This window comes from Podarcis bocagei (genome assembly GCF_964188305.1).
Source record: "Podarcis bocagei genome assembly, chromosome: 9".
Classification (NCBI taxonomy): Eukaryota; Metazoa; Chordata; class Lepidosauria; order Squamata; family Lacertidae; genus Podarcis; species Podarcis bocagei.
In genome coordinates, this window is record NC_138134.1 from 31,323,054 (window position 1) to 31,333,590 (window position 10,537).

A 10,537-nucleotide genomic window follows, 5' to 3' on the forward strand; every position below is an offset into this window, starting at 1 on the left:
ATGGCAAGTGAAGTTGTAATTTTATTTGACTACTAAAGTATTAGCAACTGTATTGACTGAATTAGCTAGAACTAGTAATTTTGTCCTTCCGAGTGGGGTAAAATAAACTTTGGGTACCCAGCTTACATTGTAGACTGCTATGCAGAAGCCTAGGGACAATCTCACTTCTGTGATAGTAAACGGTGACCCCATGTGAAATAGTCATGCCAGGCAAGGAATTGTACCCCGGGTTCTCCCGGTCTTCATTTGACACTCTCATGCGGAATAGTCTGGTTGCCTGGACGAGTCTGCTTCAAATATTATTGACATGAAGAGGCCTCCACACAATCAAGGGGCTGCAAGACCACGCTGCTGGCATTGCCTCTGAGGTTTCATGGCTTTCTAAGTGTAGACATCTGCTTAGGAAGAACTGCCCTATGTAGATCTCTCTGTGTGTAGGCTTCCCCTGGAAGCTGGAATCCTCAGCATTCAGGATTCCAACTCCAAAGAAAGTCTCTGTACATTGGCTTGTGCAGATGTCTACAGCTAGTTCATGGATGATGAGGACAATTGTTCATCCTATACTTTTCTGTTCTCTCCCCCATCAATTTACTAATCACAAGAAGTATGGGTCTTTATGCTAGAGTGACAAGAGTGCTTTAATCTTCTTTAATTCTGCAAACCTAAAGTTCTGGTATGTACTTGAATTTCCCCTTCAAAATAGTGAAAGTCTGAAGGCATCCTCCGGGAGAGTTCCTATACCTTTGTTGTGTAATGATGGAAGAATTCCATCCACCATATCTTATGTCATTCCGCTGCAATTCTCCACAGCTCTAGGTAAATGAACCTTCTCAGGGTCTAGACCTGACAGCCACAATTCACGTGAAAACAATGGAGTTACATGACTAACTGGAAATTAGCATTGCCTCCCACCTCTGATTGCAGGAAGCTTTTCTAACTGTCTAACACTCTACATGGCCTCTTCAGAATTAATAGCAACTTCTTATTAACATAGTTTGTCCTGCACCAGACATGTCAAAAGTAAGGACTGCAAGATCTCAAGTCCAAAACATCACTTTTATTGTTCCTAATAAGCTGGAAGAGTTTTCACAGGTTGTCAATTTGCCTGCATAGATTGGGCTTATGAGTACATGACATGCTGATCTACGACATGCCTACCTACATTCATATAATGGTACAAAATCCAAAAACATCTGTTGGTCTACTTCTATCTATGATGGTTGCATTACTTCCATCCAGACCAGCGGCTGGAGAAAGCAAATTTAATTTGCTTGGAAACAGCAAAAGAAAATAGAATCCTGAAAAGGAAAACAAAAGAAATGCTCCTTAACTAAGCTCTTGTATTTGAAGCAGTCATTTTATACACATCAACAAGCACTGTAAAGACCAAAGAAGAAAACTGTCATATTTCATGCCAAAGATGTCTTGTCTCTAGCAGAGATCCCTACTGTTCTGATAGCCATTGTTAAAATTATATACTGAACCCCTACAGTGATGTCCCACTCCAGGGGGAATAAATCAAAGGTCAGCGATACAGAAAACAAGACACTGCTCTCATTAAATAAGGGTGAAAATGGCAACGGCATCACCTTTCAAATGTTCAAGCTGGCACTACTTAACATAGGACTAATCTGCTTCTCACTCTGGTTGCTTGGTCATTGGGATTTAAAAACAAAACAAAAGCAGGCCTTTAGTAAGTAAGTGCATAGTATGGTAAATTAAACAATGGTATACAAATAGAAACCAAGCAAGCTGGCTAATAATAGTGTCTATTTGGCATGGAGAGCATATTAATTTATATTAACATTCTAAACTATGATTTTAGCTCACCAGATCATTATAGAAGAAGGGTGATTTGCAACATACATCACTGCACATTCCTGCTCATTTGGACCAGGAATTTAAGCAGGCACAATGCAGGTAAGCTGGTACAGTCAACAGGGGAAGGCAGACTTCAAGATTGCAGGATCTATTTTGTGTTTCACTGGAGCCCTGAGCAAAAGCACATATGCTTAGATTTAAAGAACAGGTTGCCTCTGAGTAGTTGCTGGGCACACAGATTTCTTGTGCATATCACAGCAGAACTTCCATACTTCCACAGGGGGGGGGGGGGAACTGGTTACCCCAAGTTTTCTTAATTTCAGAAGTCTAATCCGAGGGGAGGGGCATTTTGTTGTCCTTGTTGAACAACTGGGAACCAGAAAACCTTGCTGATCTATTTCAGACCACCCATAGATCTACTAGGGCAGTGTTCTTCAACCTTGGTTTTCTGTATCTTGTTGGATTACAGTAATAAAATGTATGCCAAGTTGAGTGCACTGAAGCAAAGTTGGGATATAAATAAATAGAAAGAGATAACTCTGGAATAGAAAACCTGAGGACAAAAAGTTCTGGTCATGATTTTTTCTTTTCTTTTTGGGATAAGGAAAAGCAACTTACAGCCATCAGTAAAAGTCCTCAATCAACCAGGCTCTTCTGTCAGTAAATACAGGCTGCGTACAATCACCTAAGTAGTCATTAAAGGACTCTTCTCTATTTGCGAAGACCATTCTACAGTAGATACCCGAACAATTACAATTAACAGACGAAAGTGCTACATTGCTGAATGGTGTTTGATTAATAGCGGCCTTGTGGGAACTTTTCTTTCTTTTTTCTTTTAAAATCAAAATTATCAATTGTTTTCTATTACTGTGGAGAAAGCTTTACCAAAGACAAGCTGAGAGGTGGGGAAATGAATGTGTGCACAATGCACAATTTAACGAATTGTGGTGGTATGCATGTTAAATGTTAAAGATGCATCACAAACACAAATTCAGCCCCACCATAGATTACCATACCTCACCACACGCTCCTTTTACATTACATGGAAACAATTCCAGTTATTTGTACAGTGTCATCTATGGGCGTAATATTTCAGAATGTGCCTTTACTGCTTAATGCTAAAAATGTAGCATGTTTTCCCAGCTATGTTTGGATTAAAAAAAAGAACAACAACTGTATTTTGGACTGTATTTTTGTTGACAGTGCAACAGCAGAGATCATTCTGTGTGCAACTTAATGGTTAATTCTGTTAGTATTGAAGTCAACGGGCCAAGAAGGGTATAGGTAGAGGTATAGCTTAGCAACTAGGCAGGGGGAGGAGCATGATGTTTACTAAGGTAGCATGTTTCCTGATTGGCTGTGTAGTTACGAGGGAATTTTTTCTGTGTATATTTTATTGAAGGTGTCCCTGCTCTGTTGAAGGCCTGAACTAAGAAAGGAAAAGCCTTTCTGCTGCTTTTCCCTCAAATTATACACGGTTTAGTTCTGGGGGTTTTCCCCCCAGTAAATTGCTAGCAGGATTTTTCTCTCTCTCTGGATGCTGTCTGCATTGTTTAAGTGACTTTAAGTCTTATGACATTACTCTCATCCATATTTTCCCGGAAGCTGTGGCATTCAAGTATTTGTCTTGATCCCTTCCAAACCACCGAATATACAAATACTTTTTAATCATGGGAATACTGTACCTATCGATGGAGGCATGCTTATCCGAACATTTCCTACCACATGTGGTCTAGAACACAGTTGGTGTCCAAAATATGTTCTTCTCCGCACCACTGTAGTTATAACGACCTCTGATTGTTTGCTCACCTGCTTCAAACAGGAGCTAAAATTGCTGGCCTGTTGTCACTGTTAGAATATGCAGCTTCATTTGGACAAAGCAGCTGCAAACTGTTTTTGCTGTGAGAGCTGATTGCAACAAACTGATACAAAATCACACCTGCCTTTCCTCAAGGTGTATTAGAAACTGCGGTCTGGATGTGACAGAGATGGAGTTCAAATCCCATTGCTTTTGATGGGAGAAATCTAGAAGCAATTCAGGAAGCAGATAGTGGCATTATACATTCTGTAATGTTTGCAAGCTGGAAACAAAATTGAATAAGTAGGGATATCCATGCCATGTCTCCATGGAAGTTCATTTTCTTGGGCTACTGTGTGTGTGTGTAGCCTATTTGGGGACCCAGCCCAGAACAAGACAGTGGGGAAAAGAAGCTCTGGCCATCCAAATAGTTTTCTTCACTTTACCTTGGACTGATATCTTGCTGTGCAAACAGATTCCAACGTGGAGGTGTATTAAGGATTACGTGATGATGCAAGCATGTCCCAAGACACTTTATCTTATGACTCAAGGAAGGAGACAGCTTACCATGGACCTTAGGTAGTATGATTAGACATTGTATGTCAGGGCAATCCCTGCTCACCAGTCCTACATTATGTATAAAAGTCTTTTCTTCTTTCCATTTATACATCACCTTTCCTCTAAGCAGCTCAAGGTAGCATACAAATTTCTCTCCCTCATTTTATCCTCAAAAAACCCCCTGTGAGGTAGGTTAGACCTAAAGAGTGTGACTGGCCCAAGGCCTCTTCACGCCTGAGTGTGGATTTGAACTCTAGTCTCTCAGGTCCTAGTTGAACACTCTAACCACTACAGCACAGAAGTCTTTCATATTTCTCATGTGAAACAACTCAATCTGCCCTTTATAGTCATGAGTTAAAAGTACTTAAAAAAACCCCCAACCTTTTATGTTGGAACTTGATGGTGAACCTTGTAATATCATTTTCTCACCTAGGGCTGCTCAGTTCAGGAGAATTCAGTACTTTAAATGATTAAGAGAAGGTAGCATTTGGGAAGGGTTGAGTTACCCTGCCATCAAGCTGCCATAGTGCAAGAAGAAGTCTCTGCCAACAGTTAAAGGCCCAGGAACTAACTAACTAACTGACTAACTCCTTTTTTCTCTTGTACTGAACCTGCAGCAACCCTACAGCTGCTTGGCTCAACAACTGAGAGGCCTTCTAATGAAATCTTCCAGTAAATGGGTGTAACAAGACCCTTTAAAAACACCAGCGCTGCAGTGTTAATTACAACAAAAAGCATTTTAAATATTTTCCTCTATCCAAAGTGTCTTTCCTTGCTTTCAGAGAGAACCACAATTGACTGTTGATATACTATTGCCATTACATTATCTTTTCTTTTTCCAGCATCTCCCAGAGCAGAAGCCCAAACAAGATGAATGGCTGTATAATGCCGCTAAAAAGCTTCTGTGGGTTTCAGCCATCAGTGTTTCCACCTCCCAGCTGTTAGCATCCTGAAATCTGATGCTTACAATTGTTGCCTAACTTGCACTTAACTACACTTATGCTTAAATGGATCTCTCATTCCGACACGCGGTGTTCATCATCTGCTTCAAATTGCCACTCTGTACTTGTCTTCCTGCTTTCTTCTGATGAATAGTGTTAGGTTTGAATGCCGACTTGGGGGGAAATTTGGGGGCTAGCGCTGGGGTTGTGTTTTATGTTGTAAGCAGCCTTGTCAGAGCCGTCTAAAGAATATGAAGCTTTCTTCACATGCCAATCAAAAGGTCCTGTTCCTGGCATACACCTTTTACGAGGCCTGGAGAAGGCAAGAGCAGGAAGAGGCAGTGTCCTTGGGCTGATGTTAGCATGGGATACTGGCCTGCAGATGTGATCGGGGTCAGGGGTTGGCATTGGCCCACACCTCAGCAGGGGGCTGGAAGCACTGCGCTAGACATTGTCTCACTTCATAGCCTAGTGTGAAATTTATTTATTGCATTAATATCTTAATATTCCACCTTCTTCTCCAAGGATGCACATGTGGTTCTCATCATTTAACCCCCACAACAACCCTGTGAGGTAGGTTAGGCTGACAGGCAGTGACTGGTCCAAGGTCACTTGGTGAGCTTTATGAGCGAGTGGGGATTTGAACCCTGGTCTCCCAGGTCCTAGATAAGCTGTCAGGGACTGTGCTGAGGAGGGCTGCACAGTTGAGGAATGGTGGGAGCCTCCCCCTCCCCCTGATCAGGATCCTGAATCTTCCCAGGAGAAGTGGGACAGTATAGATTTGGAACAGTGGTTTGCAGAGGGACATAATTCAGAAGACAAAAGTTGGGAAGAATTGGGTGGTGAACAGCTAGGAGAAGAAGAACCGGGAGAGAGAGAGTTAACAGATTCCAGTTCACTGGATAGTGTCCAGCCAACCAGTCCAAGGTCACAGAGATTAGATAAGTAGCTGCACAGAAGGCACAGTGGTTGCGAGATCAGGATGCAAGATGAGGAAGTGGCGAGGGTGACTCAGGAGGAAGTAAGTGTAAACCTTAATTGGAAGTACCTTTACTCCGAGAATTGACTCTTTGTTCATTTGCTGTGATCATTAAATCTCTTTAAATGGTAATAGACTATTTTTGCTTTGTTCTGCTTATCCTTGGCCAAAGGGAGGGAGGAAGCCGCTCCCCCAAAGCCTGATATCAGCACTAACCACCACACTGACTCTCACTGTAGTTTTCAAAGCATGCACCTCAGCTGGTATCACAGAAGATATGCAGGTCTGATGATTACTTCATTGTAAGAGCTTTGTTGGATCACACCAAAGTTCCATCTAGTCCAGCATCCTGTTCTCACAGTTCTCACTCCATGCCTAGAAGCGGCGTTTTCAGCAAAACACTAAGAGTTCCAGGTTTTTCAGTGCAGTCCTTTTTAATGTGAGCATATACAAAAGAAACAGTCCATACAGAGTACTTACAAAAGAATACTCTCCACCACAGCACCACCACACTACAGCACAACCACCACCCCCTGTTAAACAGGCTTTCCTTTTTAAAACAGGTGATAGCCAATTACACTAATCACACTCCTGCTGAGTCACTCTGACCCAGCAGAGTATTGCATCATCCTGCTGAAGCCTGCAGACTTATCCAGTATCCTGCGAATCCCAACAGATATGCAGGTCTGATGATTACTTCATCGTAAGAGCTTTGTTGGATCACACCAAAGTTCCATCTAGTCCAGCATCCTGTTCTCACAGTTCTCACTCCATGCCTAGAAGCATTCAGACATGACATGAGCCCCACAGCTGCCTTCCGCTTCATGTTCCCAAACAACCAGTATCCGGAGGCCTAGCACCTCTACTAGAAGTAGCTAAAAGCAATCATGGATAGAAGCCATCAAAAGCTTAATCTTTCAAGAATTTTACCAACTCTCGTCGAAGTTGCTGGCTGCCACATCTTGTGGTAGCAAACCCTATAGTTTAACTATGTGCTGTGTGAATAAGTGCTTCTTTTTCATCTGTCCTGAATCTCCCGGAATTCAGCTTCATTGGATTGTCCCAGGTTCTGCTATTTCAGGGAGAATTTCTCTCTATCCACTTTCTCCACAACATATAATTTTATAGACTTCTATCATCATTCTTTCCCTCCCCCCCCCCACTTGTAATTGCGCTTTTCCTACACTTAAAAGCACCAAATGTTTTAACTTTTCCTCATAGGGAATATTCTTTCCTCCTGAGTATCTTCATAGTTCTCATGGTTTTTCAAGGTTGTGCCATAAATTTTTGTGTATCTTTCTAGCCTTTGTTGAAGCTAAAACAGATTTCCTAAGTATTTGTCTGTTTTCTGTCTCCTAATACAGAAGTCTTCATTCCCCCATCACAGCAACTAAGTTCTTTTCCACCTGTGTTATGTTTTGCAAAGAGAAGTGAGCGCATAAGATATCAACTGTAACAGGCACCCCTAACCTTCGGCCCTCCAGATGTTTTGGACTACAGTTCCCATCATCCCTGACCTCTGGTCCTGTTAGCTAGTGATCATGGGAGTTGTAGGCCAAAACATCTGGAGGGCTGCAGGTTGGGGGTGCCTGAACTATAACTATCGCCTAGGGAAGGAGTTGGGGACCAGCGACCCACAATATATTTTTAGACTTCTAGCTCCCATCAGTTGATGCTAGCATACATATGGCCAGATTCTCCACCTCTGCCCTAGGGTTTATAGAGGTGCTTCTTTCCAGCATGAAATCTGTCCTGTGTTTTAAACCCCTTTCAGTAATAAATATTTATAGGGGCATCAACCAATGATACATTCAGGATGTTACTTCAAAAGCTCATTGCCTAGTTACTTCCCATTATAACTACATTCTATGAAAGTCATTCGCAGTTCAAACCCAAAGGCTTTGACGCTTTCATTATATTTACATATTTCCTTCATACCTTCTTGTTTATTCCTGCTCCTGTCTTCCTTAGCTTTGTTCTGCTGTATTGTTTTCCCCTCTTCAAGGTATTGTATTATGTGTAAGACCAGTTCTTTTTATTTTAGGAGAGATACTGTGCAAACCCACAAAAACTTCAGCTGTAACTGCACAGTTGCCGACAATCTACTTTAATCTGCTTTAGTCTGATTCTAAGTTAGCTATAGCAGCACCTCCATTTGTTGCTAAAAGCAAGCTTCTGCATTTCTGTGTAATTTGTTAATGTGTTTATTATATCCTTTGCTGCCTCCCAATAGGAACATCCAGGAAATGAGATACTTGTAGAAGAGTTTGTTTATTCCGTGTTTAAATGACAGCTGAAGGCTCACTATTCTATTTACATTTACAGTTCTAGAATTTTTTAAAACAGCATTCCACATCTAGCTAAACTTTGGAAAACAGAACCATTAAAAGCCAAGGTAACGATTATAACAAAATCTTACTCTTTAACATCTTGCATTCTCTTTTGCAGAATTGCTATTGCTTTTCACAATCTACAATAGAAATGTTAATGCTGAAAGAACTATTAGATGAGAATTAAGCTATTGCCTTAAATAGCGTAATTTCATTTTGGATACTCTCTTTAAAAGATGTGCAATCCTAATGAAAGGTAGGGTGCCTTTTAATAGGCTGGTAATTTTAATAATGCCCTAATTTAAATTCAACACATTTTAAATGGGGGGGATAGAAAAACTAAAGTAAATAATTGACACCCCTCTCAATGAAAAACTGATGGCAAATGAGAGATCTGACTTTTCCTTTTTCTCTGAATTTCAGCATTTGGCATCCACATCGTTGTTTTTTCCTGCATATATCCCCAAACGCTATGAAATGTACAGCTAGCTATATGGCATAATTGGTTTCAGAGAGAATTCTGTGCATTTTGTTTCATAATACTTGCCGTTTGCCACCTTTTCACCACTGACAGATAATCTTTAACAATGTATGAGATAAATGCAACAGGTGGCAAGTTATGGGCAGGGCTTTACTTCTTGAAATTCTGTTGTTACAAAAGCAGCATCTCTACATCATTTGTGTCGCAACAAATATTGAAGGCTCCTGCATAATCTCTAGCGGTCCCCCCCCCCCCCGTGAGTCATTCAACACTAATTTAAGATGTTATGTATGTCACATATGTACATAGAGAATTGATTTCCTGCACTGAAACCATCTGGCAATAAGTGCAGGCGTGTCATTCCTGTCGTAGAAGCAGAATGCCTTTGAAAAGGAGGTGGAATACTGTACTGCAACTAAGCATGTCAGGAGGACAAACTTCAGTATTACCCTCATTTGACAGAGGCTGCCTACAAAATGAACTCTGGGTTCTAAGCCTAACATTCTGTGAAGGAAAACAAGGTGGCTCTGTGCACTTTAAGAGGGTTCAGAAGAGCAGCAGTCTTGTCACAGGAGTCAGGAAATGTTTCCCTCTGGGTTTACCAAGGCGGTTTTCCTGCCCGCAGTGCATCTCTTCTTGTACCTATGGTAGGTTGTCCTTTCGAAAGATCCCTCGTCAAAGTTCACCGCACACAACCATAGGGTTTCTCCATAAGCTGCTTTGCTTTAGGCTTTCTTGAACGACGGCTGTGTAAGCACTTTCAAAGTGACCTTAAAGAATAAATAGCACTCCGTCGGCATTAAAGCACTTCAACACAATTAAGTTCTGTCGCTGGCCCAGGATGATCTTAATAGGCGAGCTGAACAAACGAAGATGAGGTACAATTCAATTGCCATGGGAGGTGCTCATTTTAAGAGACTCCCAAGGAAAACTATATGCCAGGGGAGCAAATCAAAGAAGCAGAGGAAGTCTGGGATAGGAGGAGCAGCCATGGAGAGAGCATTTCATCTTTGAATGAGCAACTACAGGAAAATCTGTGCCAATGCACCAACAGAATCTACCACAACGGTACTGCTACACCTGCTGCTCTCCTTGCTGACTACCCCCACCCATTATATTTTAGCGGGCAGTACCATTTTTGACGCGGGTGGCGCTGTGGGTTAAACCACAGAGCCTAGGGCTTGCTGATCAGAAGGTCGGCAGTTCGAATCCCTGCGACTGGGTGAGCTCCTGTTGCTCGGTTCTTGCTCCTGCCAGCCTAGCAGTTTGAAAGCATATCAAAGTGCAAGTAGATAAATAGGTACCACTTCGGAGGGAAGGTAAACGGCGTTTCCGTGTGCTGCTCTGGATCACCAGAAGCGGCTTAGTCATTCTGGCAACATGACCCGGAAGCTGTACGCCGGCTCCTTCAGCCAGTAAAGCAAGATGAGCACCGCAACCCCAGAGTCGTCGGCTACTGGACCTAACTGTTAGGGGTCCTTTTACCTTTTACCATTTTTGAATGGGCTTCCATCTGTGATGGCCACCCATCACCTTAATTTGCCCCAAATACAATGCTCCGCCATGGATCTATATTCCTAACCAGTCTATAGATTTTGTAGATCTATAGGCTAGGGCATTGCATTTTGG